Source organism: Nothobranchius furzeri, chromosome 2, assembly GCF_043380555.1.
Source record: "Nothobranchius furzeri strain GRZ-AD chromosome 2, NfurGRZ-RIMD1, whole genome shotgun sequence".
NCBI lineage: Eukaryota > Metazoa > Chordata > Actinopteri > Cyprinodontiformes > Nothobranchiidae > Nothobranchius > Nothobranchius furzeri.
This window is the reverse complement of record NC_091742.1, coordinates 48051030-48074064: the sequence shown is the minus strand read 5'-3', so window position 1 is coordinate 48074064 and position 23035 is coordinate 48051030. Positions and strand designations below refer to the sequence as shown.

The 23035-nt window shown below is 44.4% G+C and overlaps 1 long non-coding RNA gene across 1 annotated transcript; it reads right to left on the bottom strand.

The window, feature by feature from the left end:
• Positions 1 to 1636: 1636 nt before the first annotated feature.
• Positions 1637 to 15719, bottom strand: LOC139063682 (uncharacterized). Its single transcript, XR_011517046.1, has 3 exons — positions 15646 to 15719; positions 2277 to 2429; positions 1637 to 2128 (listed from the first exon to the last, which is right to left on the bottom strand). It is a non-coding gene; the product is annotated as an uncharacterized lncRNA (long non-coding RNA).
• Between the last annotated feature and the right edge of the window lie 7316 nt (positions 15720 to 23035).

The window sequence follows — 23035 nt, the reverse complement described above, 5'->3', positions numbered from 1 at the left end:
TCAACGAATTAAGGTATCAATTCATTTAAAACAAGAGAAATTAAAGCATCAAGTGTAACAATGACTATGACAAATCAAATGCCTACATGCTTGAAAACGCCTGTATTTAATCAAACTCATAAGCAACGTGACTTTAATGGTAAACCTTAAACAACTTATCATTAATAAAGTAATATTCATCAACCATTGGTGTCTTTAGAGTCAACTCATGAGTAGAGCTTGCTTGCTTGTTGTTCCTTGTTTGACTGAGAACAGAACCCCCACCATCTTTGCCCAGGTGTTTTTCAACATCAATTGGTGGCCATTTTGCTGGTGCTTTCTGGGGGATGTAGTTCTCAGTGGCGATTGAGCCCTATCACCTCCAATAGTTCAGTTTTAACACAACACCTCCCACTTGAGCTCATGGTTTCTCAAACCCAATGAGGTCACATCAGTACTTTGCTCTTTCTGTTCTTCAATGGGAACTAAAATGACAGTGTCTGACATCTCTGAAGGATTGTGGCTGGAATTTTGTTGTTATGTTTATCGGATTCTGAAGCCGGCTCCTTTCCAGCTATCTTTCTGATAGAAACAGGATAACTGGGGAAGGTCCTCACAAGCACATCTCTGACAATGCCTTTGTTGTCAGTGTTGAGGCTGTCAACTCGGGCTAGCCTGTACTGTCCTTTCAGGGCGTTTTGGCCAGCTACCCAGACCACATTTCCCACAGCAACATTCCGCTCTTTAGTGTGCCATTTGTTCCGTACAAATAGGCTTGGTCCAGCCAACTGGCTCCACTTTTTCCAGGATTTGCTGACCTCTGTTAGAATACTTTTAAACCTTTTATATGGATAGCCATCGAACTGGAAGTCTCCAGGGTCTCCCTTTGGGCTTGCACGCCCTAGAAGCATTGAATTTGGGGTGATGTACTCCACACAGTCTTCCCTGCTTTGAGTTCTGTCATCAATAGGTCGTTCGTTAACAAGGTTGGCATTGGCTGCCACAAAGAGAAAGGCTTGAAATTCACCCCAGGTGAAGACACCATCTCCTCCAAGATTGCTTAGGGCCCGCTTCACGATTCTGACAGCTGCCTCTGCTGCACCATTTCTATGGGGAGAATCTGCAGAGTGGATCTTCCAAACCCATTCTGTTCCATGCTTGGCAGCTAGGTCTTCAACTTCAGACTTGTTTAGTTGGTCATGGAATTTATACAGCGTTTCCAGACCAGGTTTGGCTCCTACAAAGTTGGTGCCGGGGTCTGACCAGAGTTTCCTGGGGTGCCCTCTCAGTGAAGTGAACCTTTGGTAGACCAACAGGAAACCCTCTGATGACTGGTCACTTACCACCTCTGTGTGTATGGCACGGGAAGCCATGCAGCAGAAGACAATTCCCCATACCTAAAGTTTGGTTCTTTTCTTGACTTCATCCTTTACTTCATATGGGCCGAACAAGTCTACGGTGGTGAATTCGAAAGGAGCAGCTGAGTTTGTTCACTCTGGAGGCAAATTTGCCATTATTTGCCAGTTGTTCAGTTTTAACTCAACAGTATGTTTTAGTACTTTCTGTACATTATGTAAGGTGCTTTGGTCGGCTCTCATGCTGTATGGTATGGTAACATGTTCAGGAACAGCTACAGCATTTAGAAACTCCAATGGTGTTGCTCTCAAATATGCTAATTTGAGTCCAGTTATTTGAATGATTGTAGTGGGAGTATTTTATTAAACTAATAACAGCAGCAAAGTGAACTTATAAATAATAAACTAAAACAACAAAACATGTATTTATAAACAGTAGTGTAAATAATAATAAATACATCAGCACTGGTATTGTCTGTCATTGCAGAATACGTGGATGACATCATGTAGCTGGTCTTGTAACAGGTTTTCCCTGATCTACTTGTAGATGAGGTGGCAAAGATGAAGCTCCCACCAACCCTCTCCTCTGAGTACACCAGGCCAGACAGGACAACGGTTGTCTCTCTCTATGTCTCCCGCTTCAGTCCAGCACCAGTTTGAAGCCCACATTCTGCCCCTCATCACGAGGAAACTCCTGCCATATCCCGATGCTCCCAGAAGACGCGACACAAACTTTGTGGCCCAGGCATCGCCAGCACCAGGACACAAATCATCTTTATGAACAGTATCTGTGACTGAAACAAAAACCAGAGATATTAATACATGTCATTTAACATTGAGATAGTTTAGTTTTTCAATTTATTACTATTTCGTGTACTAGTTTGCTGTAAGTTTATTACTTTTTTGTATTAGTATGTCAATAAATAATAATAAAAATCTTACAGTACATTTCTTCTTAGATGTAAGGGTCCAGACTGGCCTTGTAAATATTTATTGCGTTCTGGAGTGAATATACACTGAAGCAGGCAGGCTCCAACCTGGGATGATCCACCGTGCATTTCAGTTGGCTCGATACTTCATCCATACAGCTTTAACCTAATAAATGATATTTTATTTGGAGTGCAGCGAAGTTTAATCAGTTTTATTGCAACACACTGACCTCAGGAATTTCTCTACAGCATTGATTTTCAGTGGGCATTGTAGAGCAATTACCTCATGTACACCTAAAAACACATTTAATGACTCTATGTGTTAGACATAGCACTGAATAATTAAAAACAGACGTTGAGTTCCTCCACTGTATATGAACCACAACTGAATGATTTAGATGCAAAAAGGAAGAATTTGTAAGCAAGATATGTCCACTTTACCGGATCTATGAAATAAAGCAAAAACTTATAACAATTACACAATTGTAGCCATTTTTACAAGCAGACTTTTTTGTCCTCTAATGTCTCAAATGTGTGGTTTGCCTTGCAGCAAAAAGGTTGCAGGTTCGAAACCTGGCTGCAGCCTTTCTGAGTGGAGTTGCATGTTCTCCTCCGGGTACTCCGGTTTCCCCCACAGATCACAACATGCCCTATAGTTTAAAACTTGTACATCGCTTTGGATAAAAGCGTCTGCCAGATAAAAAAACACAAACATATCTGGTCCAAGATGAGTGCATTTACTAATGTGTTTACGCTGTTTTGTATTTGTAATGCATTTCAGAGACTTTTTAACACAAATTTGTCCGTCATTCTCCACCTCTTCTTGCAATCAGCACCTCAAAACTCACGTTTCTCGTCTTTTCCGTCCACAAATAAAACACTAGCTTTGTACTCCTGCAGTCACAGGTGAATCAGTAATTATATTTTCTGACTTTTTCCTAAATGCATTCTTCAATCTGTTCCTTTTACTTTTTGACGGGGCAACGGTGATGCTGTTAACAAATTTACATGAAGTGGCGTCCTGACCAAACACAAGCTTACAGTCTCCATCAATTTTGATGGATATTTAAAATTTTTGGCATGTCTCTGTCACCCTCTGGAAGTCTGTCGGTAGCCTGGCCTGCCAGACTCCTCTTGTTTAATTCTGCACAGAGAAAGAGTCTGGGAACTCTCCTGTTCAAATAATCCCACCCCCTGAGAATTCTAAAACTTGGTTTATGCTTGACGCGTCCGCGAGGTTCGCACGGCTCCGCGCGGCAAATTTCCGTCATTTTAACAACCACGCGCCTCCGCACAGCCCAAACTTTCCGCACCTAGGAAATGTTCTAACCACGCGGACGGTCAGACGCGGAAAAACATGGCGGACGGCAAGAACTAGTATGGCAGAGGTTTGTAAATACAGACATTTGTATGATTCAGCTCTCAGAGATCACCGTGATCAACATGTTGTTAATAATTCTTGGAGAGAAATAGCTCGCACTGTCGGAAAAGACGAGGACGCTGTTAAAAAATGCTGGAATGCCATGTTGTAAACAACAGTAATTTTTACTTCTACTATGGTGTAGTGTTGGATGCATGCCGTAGAGCTCCATGCTGCCCCCTACAGTTTGGGAGAATATTGGCTCACCGCAGAGACAAGCCCCATGAACCATAAACGCTGCAAGATGTGAAGCACGTTCCATCTGCGAGCCGCATCACCAAGCGGAAAGTAATGCGTCAAGCATAAACCAAGCTTAACCAAGCCAATCAGCCTGTCGGGGAGCTGTTGAGCTGGCTCATAATGGTGTTGCATGTCTCCGTACCAACGCAGAATTAGAAGTATGAACTATAGGCTTTAACCTATTTACTTTTAACTTTGGGAGTTTAACTCACAATAAAAATCCATTCTACTCAAAAGTTATTTTCAGTTTCAGTTTTGATCTCAACAACTTAAAGCAATAATAGAACTGTAAAGTTTGAAAAGGATTAGTCAGCTGGTAATTCACATCATGTGTTTCTGTTTCCTACAGATGTTCAACAAGTGGTGCTGGTTAAAGAAGAAGCTCCTGAAGAACAGAGTGCAGGTGAGGACCAGCAGGACCCAGAACACCTCCACATAAAGGAGGAACAGGAGGAACTCTGGACCAGTCTGGAAGGAGAACATCTCTATCTGAAGGAGGAGACTGATGCGGCCAGGTTTCCATTCACTGTTGTGACTATAAAGAGTGAGGATGATGAAGAGAAACCCCTTTTCTCACAGCTTCATCATCAGCAAATACAAGACGGAGAAGTTTCAACCAGTAGCTCAGCTGACCAGATGAGAGCAGAAACTAGCAGGCACCCAAATCTGAACCCTCATGAAGAGGCATCTGGTTCTTCAGTGACTGAAGTTAGTGAAGATGATGATGTGCATCTAGACTCAGAGCTTTCACACTCTGGGCCTGAAACTGAACATGGAGACAATGACTGGAATGAGAGCGGGTCTTCTGAGTAAGATTCTAAGACTGCCAACGGACCCTTTAGCTGCCCTGAGTGTGGTGAACAATTTCTCCACAAGTGGTCTCTCCAGAAACATGGGAGAGTGACAAATCATTCAGCAATAAGGTCATCAGGCTGTTTGGTCAATAAGAAACATGTTAAGGTGAAGCAACATGTAGACTCATGCAGAAAAGTCCAGAAAGAACTTAAATCATTTAGTTGTGATGACTGTGGAAAATGTTTTAATGTAAAATCAAATTTAAACAGACATATGAGAGTCCACACAGGACAAAAACCTTTTTCCTGTGAGCTCTGTGGACAAAGATATAGTCAAAAGACGTATTTGAACATTCACATGAGAGTCCACACAGGGCAGAAGCCTTATGTCTGTGAGCGCTGTGGCCAAAGATTTAGTCGTAAGGAAACTTTAAACAATCACATTAGAGTCCACACAGGACAGAAACCTTTTGCATGTGAGCTCTGTGAACAAAGATTTTGCCAAAAGGGTACTTTAAACAGACACATGAGAGTCCACACAGGACAGAAACCTTTTGCATGTGAGCTCAGTGGACAAAGATTTAGCCGTAAGGAAACTTTAAACAATCACACGAGAGTCCACACAGGACAAAAACCCCTTTTCCTGTGAGCTCTGTGGTCAAAGATTTACTCATAAGACAACTTTAAACGGTTTAATCAGTGTCCACACAGGTCAAAAACCCTTTGCCTGTGAGGTCTGTGGACAAAAAGTTCGCCAACAACAATCTAAAAACAGACACGAGAATCCATATAAAACAGAAGTAACTACTCAAAAACAAAAAATGATTCTTGTTTGTACATCCTAGTTACAAGTCTTGCACCACTTGATGTTCTTTATCCTAGATCAGGGGTAGACAACCCTGGTCCTCGAGAGCCGCAGTCCTGCTTGTTTTCCAACTATCTTTGTTATTCCTGCTGCTGATTGCCTGGATCAGGTGTGTTCAGCCAATTAGAAGCTGCAACTTCATGCATAGCTGGAAAACATGCAGGACGGAGAAACCTCAAGGCTTGGTCGTTTTTGAATGCTGACGCATGCAGATGCGCTGACACTATAATCGTTACACACACCGCGGAGGTAGTTAAATCAATTAAGCTCAGCACAGCTGGCTGTCAGCGCATGCAGGAAGATTCCTCTCACTGAAGCGAGTGTTTTCCAAACCCTGTCTCTCAGAAACTTGTGACTTGGAAAATGTTCCCTGGTTATGAAACTTTGGCCGAGTAGCGCTTGTTCCTGTTTAGGGATGGGTACCGAATTCGGTACTTTTTAAGGTACCGACCGAATTCCACAGTACCGACCGAGCACCAATTCACTTCATTTGAAACGGTGCCTCGTTTTGGTACCCGTCCTTCACAACGAGAACTTGCCTAGACAGCTGCGCATGCGCAAGATCGTTATGTCATCGGTCGCTGCAAGCGAGTTGTAAACAGAGCAGCATGGTAGAAAGAACGCACGCTAACGCTTGGGTCCACTTCACTAAATGTGATGGGTAGCTGGGTGATGATGAAACCAGCGACAACGATCTAAGTGAGACATCCTCATCATAATCTTCTCCGGTAGGTAAATAAAATGTAAGATAATGTTAGGTTGATTTGTTAGCTTCCGTTTTACTAATGGTGCGTTCGCTTTCTCCTCAGAACTCCGAAATTCCGACTAGAAGAACATGAACGCGTTCTAAAGTTTGGCTTCACTTTACTAAATGCGACGGGTGACTGGGTGAAGATGAAACCAGTGGCAACGATTTAAGTGTGAGGCATCATCGTTTAAATCTGCTCCGGCAGTTAAATAAACTGTTTAAGATAACGTAGCTTGATATGTTAGCTTCCTATGCCACCATTGTTATCATCTAATGGTGTGTTCGCTTTTGTCATGTTTTTTCTCTATTTAGATATTTGACCCACATAAAAGATGACTCTCAAAAGACCAGGAGATGTAGTAAAAAATTGTTTATTAGAGGTGAGCGGAGGCTGGCAGGGATGGGCTGGTTCCGGAGCTAGAGATTGAATCATGAGATTTGGTTGTAGCGGAGCGTGGGAGAGGTGAGCCGGTACCGGGGCTGTGGGTAGATGTGGAGGTTCGGAGCAGTGAGGCGGGTTGTTGGAGGGTGAACAAGAGACGCACGGGAGGAGAACAGAGCCAGGGAGGATTCATCCGTGGTTCAGGAGATCCGGGAGCTGCAGAGGCTGGTATGAGACTTCCACACAAAGGTATAATCCAGAACGGGTTCTAGGAATCCTGTGATGACAGACAGAGGTTTCAGGGAACAGACTAGAATAAGATCAGATAACAGGAACAGATTCAGGTGGCTGGACGTTACCACTAAGGCAAACAATCTGGCGCTGAGTGGCTGGTTCACTGGCTCCTTTATTCCTCCCGTCTAATTACATGATGGGCTGCAGGTGAGCAGGGTGACTCTGCAGCCGAGGTAATTAGCTGGATGGAGTCTCCTTATGAGTCTCCCTAGCCCTCCAACAACCTGTGAAGAGGAAATGTGAACCCACAAACCCAGTACCTGACATCACCCCCCTCTCAACGGACGCCACCAGACGGCCCAGAGCCACGAGCAGGCAAAGAGGCCTCAAAATCTGAGATGAGGCCCGGGTGCAATATGAAGGACCGAGGCACCCAAGAGCGGGCCTCAGGGCCGTAGCCCTCCCAATCGACGAGGTATTGCAGGCCCTAACCACGACGGCGGGAGTCCACAATCCGGCGAACCAACCAGGCAGGATGGCCATCCACAAGCAGGGTGGGAGGAGGGGGAGCGGCCGGAGGGCAAAGCGGGCTGGAGAGAACAGGCTTGATCTGAGAGACATGGAAGGTGGGATGGACCCGGAGACCAGGGGGAAGGCGGAGACGGACCGAGACAGGACTGAGGACCTCCAGAACCTCGTAGGGACCCAGGAACCTGGGGGAGAGCTTGCGAGACACAGACTTCAGGGGAACATGCAGAGAAGAAAGCCAAACCTTCTGCCCGGGGAAGTAGACTGGAGCAGGCGCCCGCCGACGGTCAGCATATTTGCGATTCTGTTCCAGGGTGCGGTTGAGGGCAGAAGTGGCAATGGACCATACACAACGGCAGCGGCGGACATGATGGTGGACAGAGGTGACAGAGATGTCCTTCTCATCAGCTGGAAAGAGAGGGGGTTGATAACCTAGGGACACCTCAAAAGGAGAGAGACCAGTGGCAGAGGAGACATGGGAATTGTGGGCATACTCCACCCAGGGCAGGAACAGGCTCCAGTCAGAAGGGTTGGATGAGGTCACACAACGGAGCGAGGCTTCAAGTTCCTGATTCATACGTTCAGTCTGACCATTGGTTTGAGGGTGATATCCTGAAGAGAGACTGATCTGGTAACCAAGGGCTGAACAAAACTGCTTCCATACCTGGGAGATAAATTGAGGGCCACGATCTGAAAGAACGTCTTGAGGGATTCCATTTAGACGAAAGACGTGCTTGATTAGAAGTTGTGCAGTCTGGAAGGCAGTAGGAAGTTTTCTGAGGGGAATGAGATGACAGGCTTTAGAAAATCTATCAATGACAGTCAGAATGGTAGTCATACCCTTCGAAGGTGGGAGACCGGTGACGAAATCCAAGGCAATATGTGACCATGGTCTTTTGGGAATGGGTAGGGGTTGTAAGAGGCCAGAAGGAGGTTTGTTATCAGTCTTATTACAGGCACAGGCAGGGCAGGTGAGGACATAGTCCCTTACATCTTTGTGAAGGGACGGCCACCAGAACCTTCGAGAGATCAGAGCTATGGTGTGGCTTGTGCCTGGGTGACAAGAGAACTTCGCTGTGTGAAACCAGTGAATGAGCTTGGAACGAACAGTAGAAAGAACATATGTCCGGTTGGTTGGTCCGGTGCCTGGGTCTGGCTCATTCTTCTGAGCCTGGGAGACAATATTCTCAATGTCCCAGGTTACGGCACCCACAGAACAACTGAGAGGGAGGATGGGGGCAGGAGGTTCTGAGCCTTCTTCTGCAGAGAACTGGCGGGAGAGTGCATCAGGTTTGGTATTTTTGGAGCCTGGACGGAATGAAATGATTATGTTCAACCGGGAGAAAAACAGGGACCATCGTGACTGGCGGGAATTGAGACGTTTGGCTGATTGCAGATATGACAGGTTTTTATGATCTGTCCATACCAATACCGGGTGTGTGGAGCCCTCCAACCAATGACGCCATTCCTCCAAAGCAATTTTAATGGCAAGTAGTTCTCGGTCTCCAACGTCATAGTTCCTTTCAGCTGGGCTCAACCTGCGAGAATAGAAGGCACAGGGATGCAACTTTCCATCATGCACTGACCTTTGAGATAACACGGCACTTGCTCCTGTATCAGATGCGTCGACTTCCAGGATGAATTGCTTTTGAGAATCAGGTTGAATCAAGATGGGGGCAAAGGCAAACAGATTTTTGAGAGCTGTGAAGGCGTGGTTGGCCTCAAGGGTCCATTCAAACTTGCTCTTGGTGGAGGTAAGGGCAGTTAATGGAGATGCAGTTTGGCTGTAATTCTTTATGAAGCGGCGGTAAAATTTAGCAAACCCTAGGAAGCGTTGGAGCTGTTTTCGGTTTTCCGGGGTGGGCCAGTTTAGGACAGCTTTAATCTTGTCTGGGTCTGTGCGCACCTGTCCACCCTCAAAGATGTATCCTAGGAATGTTATGGATGACCGATGAAACTCACTTTTTTCAGCCTTAACATAGAGGCGGTTTTCGAGGAGACGCTGGAGAACCATGCGGACGTGTTTATGGTGTTCAGCTAGGGTATCAAAGAAGATTAGGATATCGTCTAGATAGACAAAAACAAACCAGTTAATGAAATCACAGAGAACATCGTTTATCATGGCTTGGAATACGGCGGGGGCGTTAGTGAGTCCGAAGGGCATAACTAGGTATTCATAGTGACCAAGAGGTGTCTGAAACGCAGTTTTCCATTCGTCACCCTGACGGATGCGGACAAGATGATAAGCATTCCGAAGATCCAGTTTGGTAAATATAGTAGCATTCTGCATAAGATCAAAGGTGGAGGAAATGAGAGGAAGGGGATATTTGTTTCTCACCGAGATCTGGTTCAGTCCACGATAATCAATGCAGGGCCTCAGGGAACAATCCTTTTTGGATACAAAGAAAAATCCAGCACCAAGGGGAGAAGAGGATGGACGAATCAGACCTGCAGACAGGGATTCGTTGATATAGGTCTCCATGGCTTCTCTTTCCGGTCGGGAGATGTTATATAGTCGGTTGGAGGGCAGGGGAGCTCCAGGCAGAAGGTCTATGGCACAGTCATATGGTCTGTGAGGGGGTAAACAGGAAGCTTTGTGCTTATTAAATACCTGGTTCAGATCGTGATAGATATCTGGAACATGAGATAGGTCAGAGGTCTCAACTTCTGTCCGGCTGATGGGAGCAGAGTTTGGGAGCAAGGCTGATTGGAGACAGGAGGAGTGGCAGAATGAGGACCAAGAATCGACACGGAGATTGTGCATATTTAGCGAGGGGTTGTGTCTCTGCAGCCAGTTGAATCCTAGAACAATAGGAGACTGTTTAATAGGGAAAAGCAAGAAGGACAGGGTTTCCACATGATTACCAGATATAATAAGTTTTACAGGTTCTGTTTTGTGTGTGATTAGGGGGAGCGGGTTGCCGTCCAAGGCAGAAACACGGATAGGAGAAGATAATGGAACAGTTTTGAACTTACATTGAGAGGCAAAGTTGGTATCTATGAGGTTCTGTTCACAACCGGAGTCTATGAGTGCAGTCAGAGTGAAGGAGTCGTCAGAGCTGAGTAGGGTGGCAGGAAGGAGGAGTCGGGGTTGATTCTGTAGGTAGAGATGGTCTGACAGTGTCCCCGTGTCTACTGTCGGACCCTCTCTTTTGGGCGAATGGAACATGAAGAGATGAAATGGCCGGAGGAGCCACAGTAGAGACACTGGTTGGCTTGGATTTGTCGCTGTTGTTCCTCCTGTGTCAAGTGGGTACGACCCAGCTGCATGGGTTAAGTTTCAACAGAATGAGAGCGAGGAAGAGGAGATGTGTTGAGGCTGGATCCAGAGGTTGTAGAGTAGGTGCTTGGTCGAAGTGTAGTTTTCTGGATTTTGTCTCTTACTTTATCCCTCAGGTGGTTGTCAAGCCTGACAGCGAGTGTGATTAAGTCATTCAGGTTATCAGGTTCGTCTAGCAATTTTAGCTCGTCTCTCACCGGCTCATTCAGTGCATGAAAAAACTCACTCATTAGTGACTCTTCGTTCCAAGTAGAAGAAGCGGCAAGGGTGCGGAATTCTATTGAGAATTCGGCCACTGATTTATTGCCCTGTTTTGCCCTCCGTAATGCACTGGAGTATGTGGAGCGGTCAGCTTCTAGGTCAAAGGTTTGATTTAACTCCTCCACAAATGTATTAAAAGTGCAATTACATCCACGGGCATTACGGAATCGGGCCTCGGCCCATCTTAAGGCTTTTCCTTTCAATAATCCAATGATAAAAGAGATTTTGGAGTCATCATCCGGAAAGGAATATGGTGAAGACTTAAACACAAGTGTGCATTGAAATAAGAAGCTTGCACAGCCACCCACCTCTCCTGCATAACGTTCGGGAACTGGGGCTGGAAAATGATGAGAAGCTACTGTAGAGGTGGGTGTAGGATGGTCTGGAAAGGCTGCAGCGCCACCTTGTGGCTGAGGAGGACTGAACTTGCTGGCTACATCGGACAAGAGAATTGTGAGCTGATCCAGACGTTGGTTCGTGACAGCTTGTTGGTCCCTAAGGTTCTGAAGAAATTAATCATGCATTTGTAAAAGATTGTTTTGATCAGCTACTGATCTCCTAAGAGTCTCTGCGGGGTCGGTTTGGCCAGATTGTTCTGTCATGGTTTTTTCTCTATTTAGATATTTGACCCACATACAAGATGACTCTCAAAAGACCAGGAGATGTAGTAAAAAATAGTTTATTAGAGGTGAGCGGAGGCTGGCAGGGATGGGCTGGTTCCGGAGCTAGAGATTGGATCATGAGATTTGGTTGTAGCGGAGCGTGGGAGAGGTGAGCCGGTACTGGGGCTGTGGGTAGATGTGGAGGTTCGGAGCAGTGAGGCGGGTTGTTGGAGGGTGAACAAGAGACGCACGGGAGGAGAACAGAGCCAGGGAGGATTCATCCGTGGTTCAGGAGATCCGGGAGCTGCAGAGGCTGGTATGAGACTTCCACACAAAGGTATAATCCAGAACGGGTTCTAGGAACCCTGTGATGACAGACAGAGGTTTCAGGGAACAGACTAGAATAAGATCAGATAACAGGAACAGATTCAGGTGGCTGGACGTTACCACTAAGGCAAACAATCTGGCGCTGAGTGGCTGGTTCACTGGCTCCTTTATTCCTCCCGTCTAATTACATGATGGGCTGCAGGTGAGTAGGGTGACTCTGCAGCCGAGGTAATTAGCTGGATGGAGTCTCCTTATGAGTCTCCCTAGCCCTCCAACAACCTGTGAAGAGGAAATGTAAACCCACAAACCCAGTACCTGACAGCTTTCTCCCCGGAAATTCTAACTTTCCAGTAGGAAAAATCAATTGAAAAAGGACGGTAAAAGGAATGAAGATACACAGTAAATTTAGTTCACAGTAAAGATGTTTGCTTCAGTTTAATTATCAGCTTATAAAACTACAAGGACGATGTTAAAATACAAACAGTTGTATGTTATTTATCGTGATATTTATCAAATATGGTTATAAATTGAGAAAAATATATATCTAATTATAAAAGAGAATTAAAATATTAAACACTCAAAAGTATCTAAAATTGGTACCGTTAAGTACCGGTATCCATTCGTAGGTACCGGGAATTAGTACCGGATCGATTCAAATGTCAAAGGTACCCATCCCTATATCCTGTTTCTAATGTGTGCTGCAACGCATCCATGAGCCTGTATGAGGAAAAGTCCAGTGTTAGGGTTTATTATAATTCACTTATCTTAAATGTTCTTTTTAAGTGTTTATGCCCTAAATGTAAGTCTAAGTGTTCTGTTCCGCTGTGATACACTGCGTCTTAATCCGCCCAATAACAGGAACTTTCCTAGTCCCTGAGTGACTCAGCAGTTCTAAAAGGAGACTTCCTTTTTGGAATGTCCCGCCTTAGCCTAGAAGCTACGCTGTTATTGGCTAGTGTAGGCAGTGATGAATAGTTCTTTGTTCATTTTTTCCTGTCTCTAAATAAAAGCGCTGTGGTGGGGAGAGAGGCCAGAGAAGGTTGGGCGAGTTTCTTTTCAGACTCTCGGTCACTTGCTCTCCGCTGCAGCATATCGAATCTACCAATCTCCTCTGGTGTGGTTTATTTTGGTTAAAATATCCAACATCCAGAATCTCATATCCTCTTCAGCTCAGAAAGCTCCTATAGAGACATTTGATTATGTATAAGAAGGTGACCTGTACATCTGGTCTCACGTGAGTCCAGGTTGGACCTTTTCAGGTTTACTTTAAGCAGATGACAGAGTGCGTTCAGGCCACGAGTGAAATGTTCCCACTAAGGTGGTTCAGAATGCCTGTGCTTGGCTTCTGACCAAGTCCTCCAAACACACCCGCATCACCCTGCTTCTCGTCCAGCGTCACTGGCTGCCAGTCAACTTCAGGGCTCATTTCAAGATCCTGGTTCTGGTCTATAGGGCCTTACATGGACAAGCACCATCATACATTGGTGATCTTCTCAGTCCCTACACCCCCAGCAGGTCCCTGAGGTCCAATGACGAAAACCTACTGGTTGTGCAGCACCAGACTAAAGGTAACAGATCATTTGCTGCCAGGGGCGGAAATCCCATTTCAGTTTTGGGGGGGACAATAAACAGTAAAATTTCAGAGTAATTTTTGGGGGGACATGAAAAACAATGCTCTCTCCTGCATCTTTGCAACTTGTTTTGCACAGTTTGCCTTCAGCATATTAAATAATGTTATGAATTGATGCCTTTATGACCACATTCAACAAAACATCTTAATTTCCACTACAGTCAAAGTAGATTTACAAAATTGTAAGCACGAAGAAGTTCCAATATTATTACGGAAACACTTTCAAGGCTAACATAAAACTACTTCAAAATGTGAAAATTTTTATTATATTGTTGTGTCAGCAAGTAAAAATGCAACATAGATTAGGCCTACTTACAAGTATATTAACAGTTATTTAAAAATGAACAGCCCTTGTTAACAACAAAGATTTAATAAAACAACCCCTTTAACCAGGGTTACCCTAACGTTTTCATTTATACAGCCAAAATGTAATTCTATCAGTTGTGAGCCAAATCATCAGCTTTCACAAAACACAAACACTCATAGTATGGTAGTTTTTTTCGTTTGTTGGATACTAAATATGCTCAGATTTAGCTAGCATCATCATGCTATCATTTTAGTTCATTACTGATTTGCTTACCTTTTCATACTGCTTACTTCCTAGCTATTAATAACATGCTAGCCACCATTACCATGCTAGTAAGCATTTGCATGCTAACTAGTGGTGGCATTTTAACTTATTCTTGAACTTTGACTAACTTAACATACTGATTGCTTGGATGCTAATGATAATATGCTAGTTAGATTTAGTTGACATCAGTTATGACCACAGCACTTCCTCTTTTAGTTATTTAAGTTTGAAGCTGACTCCAATCCTGCTGGAGCAACAGAACCTCTTATAGGGGGTCTGGCTGATCGCTGACCATGTGGCAGGCGAGTGTAAAATGTTCTGAAGCTTTCTATTTCTTTAAACAGTTATCTAACCTTTCTTTCTGTGTAAATATGAACACAATGAGAAATAAGTCACTGGAACACAAACTGAAACTTCAGTATTTGATAGGTTTAGTCAGTGAAGAGAATATTCTTCCACCCAACAGTGGAGTCTTTGATCACGAAAATTCCTGGTGCACATTTAGCTGTTTGTCTTAATAATGGAGAGAGAGAACATAAATGTCAAATTAAAATTTTATTAAATCACATAACATGAAAGCTACTAAAATCCAAATAGTTCCATATTGATTTTAATATATTTGAAATTTTCCTTCTAAATATGTCTAGAAAAAATAACAAACTTCAAATCAGCTTTCACAAGTCAAGTATCAAAATGACTGAAATCTCTTTAATAAATCATAGAAATGTTTGTAGGCTATTAGAGAATAACTCTGTTATATTTAATAACTTTATCTAAGTCCTACTGAACAAAAAGATACACAAAATCTAAAAATATATTCTTGAAATATTTGTTTCATTTTAATAATAAAAATTAAAAACTTTTACTTTACAAATACACTAAACATACTCTATACTTTATCTTTCAGTTTAATCGATCTCTCACTTTTCTCAGTTTTCATAGTGTTTTTGGGTCTGTGTGGCCAACGGGATCTTTGGTGAGAGCTTTGAGCAACGTGCCTCCACCACACATTTGCAGCAACCAGTTCATCCCTAAGCTGCACGGTGCACCTGCACTTTGACATATTGTAAACAACTGCAGAGCCTAGGGAAGACGTGATAAGAGTGGTTAAACGCTGTGGTTTTCCATACACCGGACTAGTTAGTTTTGATTCTACCATATTCATCTGCTAAATAGGATGAAACACGGACATTTTCATCGATCTATAAATGCTCCGCAGATTCCAGGGAAGACCGTGAAAGCGTACGTGTCCGGAAAAAGGAACTTTTGACCACCTTAGTGAATGGAATAATAATAGCGGAATAATCCTGGAAATTCTGGAATGACCAGAGAACATGAAGTGACAACTTTTTTTTTACTGTGGTGGTGGTGGTCTGTCATAAAGGGATCTCTGACCGGTGATCAAAATCTAAAAATAATCGGTGTCTATGTTTGACATTTATGACCACATTTGACATTCATATTTAAGTTTGTAGAACAAGTGTGTGATTATTGACTTACTGCTGGAAACCGCTGGCTTTTTCATTCCCGCTTCCTGTGAGCCTGCCGCGGGCTGCTGTGAAGCTGTGAGCGAGGCAAAGCCGGCAGCCCCGCCCGTTGGAAACAGCGCGTGTTGACCGACCGTACCAAGTTGAGAAATTGGGGGGGGGGGGGGTGGACTATAATTTCTCAACAATTAAAAACACATTGTTTTGTATTTGCAGACTAACTTTTACGTTGTGGTTTTAGAAGACAATACAGGTTTACTGATAGCATTTATGTGTTTACAATAACTTTTGTGGGGGGGACAACTTCATGTGAGGGGGGGACGCGTCCCCCCCGTCCCCCCTGAGATCTCCGCCTATGTTTGCTGCTGTGACCCCCAGACTCTGAAACTCTCTCCTCCTGAGCCAGTGGTCTCCTTCAAAAAGCAGCTGAAGACTCATTTGTTCAAACAGGCTTTTGAGTGACCTTCCCCAACACCCATTTCTTATTCTGCTCTTATTCTGCCTGTCCCGGGATCCAACAATTTCCCTCATTCCCATTCATTTTCTCTCTCCCCTGACTTACATTTTTATTCATAAGTATTTTTCTCATTTTAAACATATTTTCAAATCATTTTTTGAAATCTTTTTTATATTTAAAATGTTTTGCTCATGTGAAACACCTAGTGATTTTTATCTTGAGTGGCGCTATACAAAATATTATATACACTCACCTAAAGGGTTATTAGGAACACCTGTTCAACTTGACCCTTTTGATTCATTACACTCCTTAATGCAATTATCTAATCAACTAATCACATGGCAGTTGCTTCAATGCATTTAGAGGTGTGGTCTTGGTCAAGGCGATCTCCTGAAATCCAGACTGGGGGGGGGGGGTAATGGTTGGGGGAGGTTTCTTGGCACACTTTAGGCCCCTTAGTGCCAATTGGGCATTATTTAAATGCCACAGATTACCTGAGCATTATTTCTGACCATGTCCTACCCTTCATGACTACCATGTACCCATCCTCTGATGGCTACTTCAAGCAAGATAATGCACCATGTCATAAAGCTCCAATAATTTCAAATAGGTTTCTTGAACGTGACATTGAGTTCACTGTACTACAGTGGCCCCCACAGTCACTAGATCTCAACCCAGGGGCGGCGTTAGGACCGGCTACTTGGGCTGAAGCCCCGGATCTTTCATGATAAGCCCCGGATCTAAATCGCGGAAGTAACATGCAGTACCAAAGTCCAACAGAGAGAGCGCAGCTGGCAGTAGTTTGTAAAGTCCCATTTAGTCGTCACACACACACAGGTGTGTGGTGAAATTTATTCTCCGCATTTGACCCATACCCTGGGTCAAAATAGCTCGGGAACTTTTTGGTGGTTTAACCCCCCAATGCTGAGTGTCAAGCAGGGAGGCATTGGGTCCCATTTTTCTCAAAGTCGTTGGTATGACTCGACCAGGAGTTGAACCCCTGATCTCCCGATCTCAGGGCGGACACTCTACCACTAGGCCACTCAGTCGGTATACAGGCTGCTGGAGCCTCCACCACTGAAGAAGAAACCCTTCAGCAGCCGGCTTCTTCTACAGTCTCTGCCTGAAACGCATGAGTGAAGATGGACATAAGGACGTTTTTTAGACCAAAAGTACGGCGACAGAACCCCAGCTCTGATGAGACTGGTGTTGACTCAGGTTTGTGAGTCTTATTAGAAAATATTTGTTGTGCTGCTGGTTTGCCTAAAGTTAGCTTACTATCAGGTAAAGTTGTTGGAGAAAGAAAGGGAATATTTACTATCATCTCACACTAAACACTAACAGGAACAATACTCTGTCCTGAATATGCTTAATATGTAGCTTCAGATTAAACATTATGTGGTACAAGACAAATATATAGAGTATATATGTGATGATGTTGACTAGTGCGTGTCACGTGTGTGCGCGCATGCGTGTGTGCGCGTGCGCGCGTGCGTGTGTGCGCGCGTGTGTGTGCGCATGTGTGTTAAGCCCCGGATCTTCTTCAGTCCTAAATCCGCCCCTGTCTCAACCCAATAGAGCATATTTGGGATGTGGTGGAACGGGAGCTTCGTGCCCTGAATGTGCATACCACAAATCTCCATCAACTGTAAGGTGCTATCCTATCAATATGGGCCAAAATTTCTAAAGAATGCTGTCAGCACCTTGTTGAATCAATGCCACATTGAATTAAAGCAGTTCTGAAGGCGAAAGGGGGTCAAACACCATATTAGTATGGTGTTCCTAAGAATCCTTTATAGCAGGGACTCCCAAAGTGTGGTGTGCGCGAGCTGCCGCTAGGGGGTGCGCGAGGTGAAAAGTGTAATGGCTGCAGAGCTCAGAGAAGTCTGTCATATGTCACCATTAGCATAGCCAGAAACTCATTTGTGGATGGGCCAAAGAAAAAGTAAGTGGGCCCAATAAATGTAATTGAAAACAAGCACATTTTTGTGCACGCGCGCGTGTCCTCCACATGTGCCCTAGCTTCATAATAACAATGCGCCGAGCTTCAGCACTCTGGCCTGCGCACGCCGATATGTTCCGTCGCGCGCGTGTCCTCCGCATGCACCCTAGCTTCATAATAACAATGCGCCGAGCTTCAGCGCTCTGGCCTGCGCACGCCGATATGTTCCGTCGCGTGCGCGCGAGTCCTCCGCATGCGCCCTAGCTTCATAATAACAATGCGCCGAGCTTCAGCACTCTGGCCTGCGCACGCCGATATGTTCCGTATTTGATCATTTTTAACGGTGTTGGAGAAATCTGAAGGTGGCGAGTCATTCTGGCAGATTGTAATTAACACCCTGTCTCATGCAGGTGTTCTGACATTGTAAACCTCACACACAGGACATTGTGGATGTAAAAAAATAACAAGAAATGATTCCAATTCATTAACAGCACGCTGAAGATCTGAAGTTCAGAGTGCGTCTGTCAGAGGTCAGACGCGTTCCAGCGGAACCACGGCTCACGGGTGCACATGTGAGCACATCTGGGCTGGGCAGAAGTAATTTTACAACATTGGTTTAAATAGCGCCAATAACGAGACGCGGTGACCCGAGCGGCTGTGCCGCGCGCGCGCGTGCACGTGCGCACACACACACACACACAGATTCAATAAGCGCGCACGCTGCTTTAACTCCGGCGCACCGTCAGAGAGAGAATTATAAGATACCTTTCGTCAAACATTTTGACAGGTCTATTGTTCTTTGACCTTTCAGTCCTATTGTTCATTTGACCCTTGACCTTGCCCCCCCTTCCTATCATTAATCAAATGGACAGGTGTATTGTTCAATCTTTGCCCCCCCTTCCGTATCATTAATCAAATGGACATGTGTATTGTTGATCGTCCAGATGGCCTAGACCCCCCACGCCGCATCATCAATGGCGTATTGTTGAACGTCCAGATGTCCATGATTCCCCACGTCATAGGCTAATGTGTGTAATGGCGTGTGAAGTTTCTTATTGTGTTACCCAGCGGTTCCCACAGCCCCCTCCCTTCTGAGTGTAATCCTATTGTGTATAACTCTTTAAAAGCTCAGATCTGTCCGAATGGTGAAAAGCCGAGCTCTAAGAAAAAATGATGAACCACGAGGAGATGCATGAAGCACCAAGCCACGAGGAAGAGGTGCCTACTACATCCGACACTTCAACTTCAACTCAAAAAGTGAAAGAAGAGAGCGTGGATACGCCGCTGTCAAAAACCATGCTTTGTGAAAAATCCATCGCTATACATCAGATGCCGGCTGGAATTGGTGCTCCCCGCAAATCTACATTTTACATCTGCAGAGTGCAGGTTCCTCCTATCGGCGGTAAAGAGATCTTGGAGCAAATATGGCAGTTGGAACCTTACGGCTATTCCGGTAGTTTTGGGTACCGGTTCAGCTACGACACTAAGGAACTGTGTTTAATCCAAGATGTGGTTGAGGGGGAACCTCTTAAATCCTATTTATCAAACTCACCAGCGGTTCTCTCCTACAACGATTGGGCTGTGCTCAGGCTGGCTGTTCCACGCAAGGTGCACAGAGATGATGAAGAGAGACCTCGTCCGCCTGTCAATCGCAGCGGGCCGCAAGCTCTTCCAACGTTGGATGAAATCCAGAACGCTGTGACAGCATTCAGCGCTTCATGGGAGGGGGAAGAGGATGCTGATGGAGAGTGGATGTTCAAGGCCTCGGTCCGTGTGAGAGGATTTGAGCTCTTTTTTGTGCTGGAGAATGTGCATTCTGTATGCGGAATTTACCGCCTTCTACAGGTTGTACCTTTCGAAGCCTGGTGTGAAAAAATAAATGAAGTGGAGGATCGTATTACTTCACTTTTTCGTACCAGCCGCTGTTGGAACGACATTCTGACAGTGCGAAAAAAGCTGGAGTTCTAAGACCTGCCTTAGGAGGAGGAGGAGGAGGTTGCATCATCATACCACGCCCCCCACCCAGCACTAGTTATAAAGAGCTTACAGTTAGAAACCATTTCATCCAGACGATCTAAGGCATCAGCATGACGGGGTTCTACAATCAGACGACCCTTAAAGACCTTTGGAGCCCACCACCGAGCTGGGTACTAACGGATTCATCACCACCGAGATACAACACCAGTCCGAGGTCCAGATCGCTACCATCACCACCACCGCCGAGATACAACGGCAGTCCGAGGCCCGCATCGGCACCATCGTGTTTTCCAGAGGATAACCTACCACGACTCCCCACCATCATGGAGGTTCCGGAGAACGTACCATTCAGGCCCTGGGTCGACGGGGCTGATCCACCTTTGGTGACATCAAACCCTGAGCCGCCGCCAGGTCATGAGGAGGAGGAGGAGGATGTGCAACCCCTCGACATCCAGAGCACCGATGAGGAGCCTCACCGTCTGCCTGACTGGGTGTTTTCAGAAGACAAAGTAGACCGTGTGAAAATGGGTCTTCTTCACTTGGTCAACATGGCGATCAAAGCTCACTTACCAACCATCTGCCACGGATGCAAGATCGATCATCCCAGTCAACGGCAACACGAATGTCTTTACGTAGCTGAAAATGAATTATTTTACGATTTTCACTTTACGGACATTATTCGCAGGGTTTTAACACCTAAACTGATTCCGGCTCTTCAAAGTTTTCTCAGTCTGCACGGCTTCCAGCCTCTGGACACTGAGATTCTGTTCACCATGGCTGTGACGCAGCTGCACGGATTCAGGGCTGTGATGCCCATTCACAAAGACATTTTTCCGGTGTACGATCGCCTGTCCAAAGCTGACCTGGACGCGCTGTCCGGGGTGGTGATGGAGTGAGCGAGCTGCGGAGGGTCTCTTCTACAACTTTATTATTATATTTGACGACAGTATGATTAGATTTTAGTTCTGACTAGTGTTTAGATTAGACTGTGTGATTTTATTCATTATATTTGATGACTGTTTTTAGTTCTGACTAGTGTTTAGATTATATTTGACGACAGTATGATTAGACTGTGTGATTTTATTCATTATATTTGACGACTGTTTTTAGTTCTGACTAGTGTTTAGATTATATTTGACGACAGTATGATTAGACTGTGTGATTTTATTCATTATATTTGACGACTGCTGTTTTTACAGTATGATTAGACTGTGTGATTATATTTGATGACTGCTGTTTTTTACAGTATGATTAGATTTTATTTCTGACGGTAGCGTCATTAGATTTTAGTTCTGATTAGATTGTGTGTACAATTTATGAAATAAAAAGAACTAATGAAAACAATTATGCATCATTTTTGCCAACCATTCATCAGAGATGGAGGAGGTAATGAAAAAGGTTTATTTTACACCAGAACATCGGGGTAGTTACGGTGGTGTGGAAAGGTTTAGAACCGGTTTACAACAAGATATTGGGGAGAAAGTTTCATCGGATAAGGCTCGCGATTTTCTCTCAGAACAAGACGCCTATACACTTCACAAACCTGCAAGAGTTCATTTTCCGAGAAATAAGGTTTTTGTCTCAGGGCCGCTAAAACAGTTTCAAGCTGACTTATGCGACATGCAGGCCTTGTCAAAATCAAACGACGGCTTTAATTACCTATTAACCGTCATAGATGTATTTTCAAAGAAAGCCTATGTACGAGCCCTGAAAAACAAATCGGGGAAAGATGTTACAGAAGGTTTTGCTTCAGTTTTGAAAGACAGCGGTGTCCCTAAAAAATTGCAAACGGATTCCGGTAAAGAATTTTTTAATAAGAAATTTGAAGCCCTCATGAAGAAACACGAAATTGTGCATTTTGCCACAGCCAGCAGCGTAAAGGCCAGCGTTGTGGAGAGATTTAACAGGACTCTAAAAGGTAGAATGTGGAGATATTTCACAGCCAAAAACACCCATCGCTACATAGATGTGATTCAAGATTTGGTGAAAGGTTATAATCTTAGCTACCACACTTCTATCAAAATGGCCCCCTTTGAAGTTAACACGGAAAATCAATGGCAAGTGTTTCGCAACCTTTACGGGACCACCGCACCGAAGCCTGCAAAGAAAATGAAGTTTAACAGGGGTGACGTTGTGAGAATTTCCAAACTCAGAGGTGTTTTTGATAAAAAATATGAGCAGAGTTTCACGCACGAGCTGTTCACAGTGGACCAGTGTCTTCATCGAGCACCGCCGGTTTATAAACTCAAAGATTTTGATGGGGAAAAAATTGAAGGGTCATTTTATGAACCCGAATTGCAGAAAGTAAACTTATCGACCGAACGATCCTTCCACATTGAAAAAATTTTAAAGCGCAGAACTTACAGAGGCCAGAAGCAAGTTTTTGTTAAATGGCTTGGCTGGCCTCAAAAATTTTCCAGTTGGATTAAAGCCTCAGACCTGCACGACGTTTAAAAAAACAGATACAATAAAAAAATGGATCTGAGACAAGAGGAGGGTTTTTATATCACATTGCCCTCTAACGCCAGTAACGAAGTGTTTAAAAATAACACGATTGCCAGTTACAGAACCGATCTAGCCCGTCACATCAATCTCAATGGCAGGTGGCAAGTGGGACTGTCTGAAATCACTTACGTGCACTCGTGGTTTAATTTACCGAACGATCGTGCGTTTGTTGAATGGCGACGAGTGAAAGAACCTAAGAAAATCTACAGAGCTCCGATTACTCCCGGATATTATAAAGCTATCCAAACACTTAGAATGGAATGTGAGACTGCTATGAGAAAGATTGATCCTGATTTCTATCTCATTCACAGATTCCCCGATCCCATTCTCAAATATCAGATCGGTGATGAAATAGAATTTAGATTTTTAGCGCCTCTGGCCTATCTGTTAGGTTTCAACGCGGGTGAGTGGTTGACGCCTGAAGGTACTTCAGAGAGAGAATTATAAGATACCTTTCGTCAAACATTTTGACAGGTCTATTGTTCTTTGACCTTTCAGTCCTATTGTTCATTTGACCCTTGA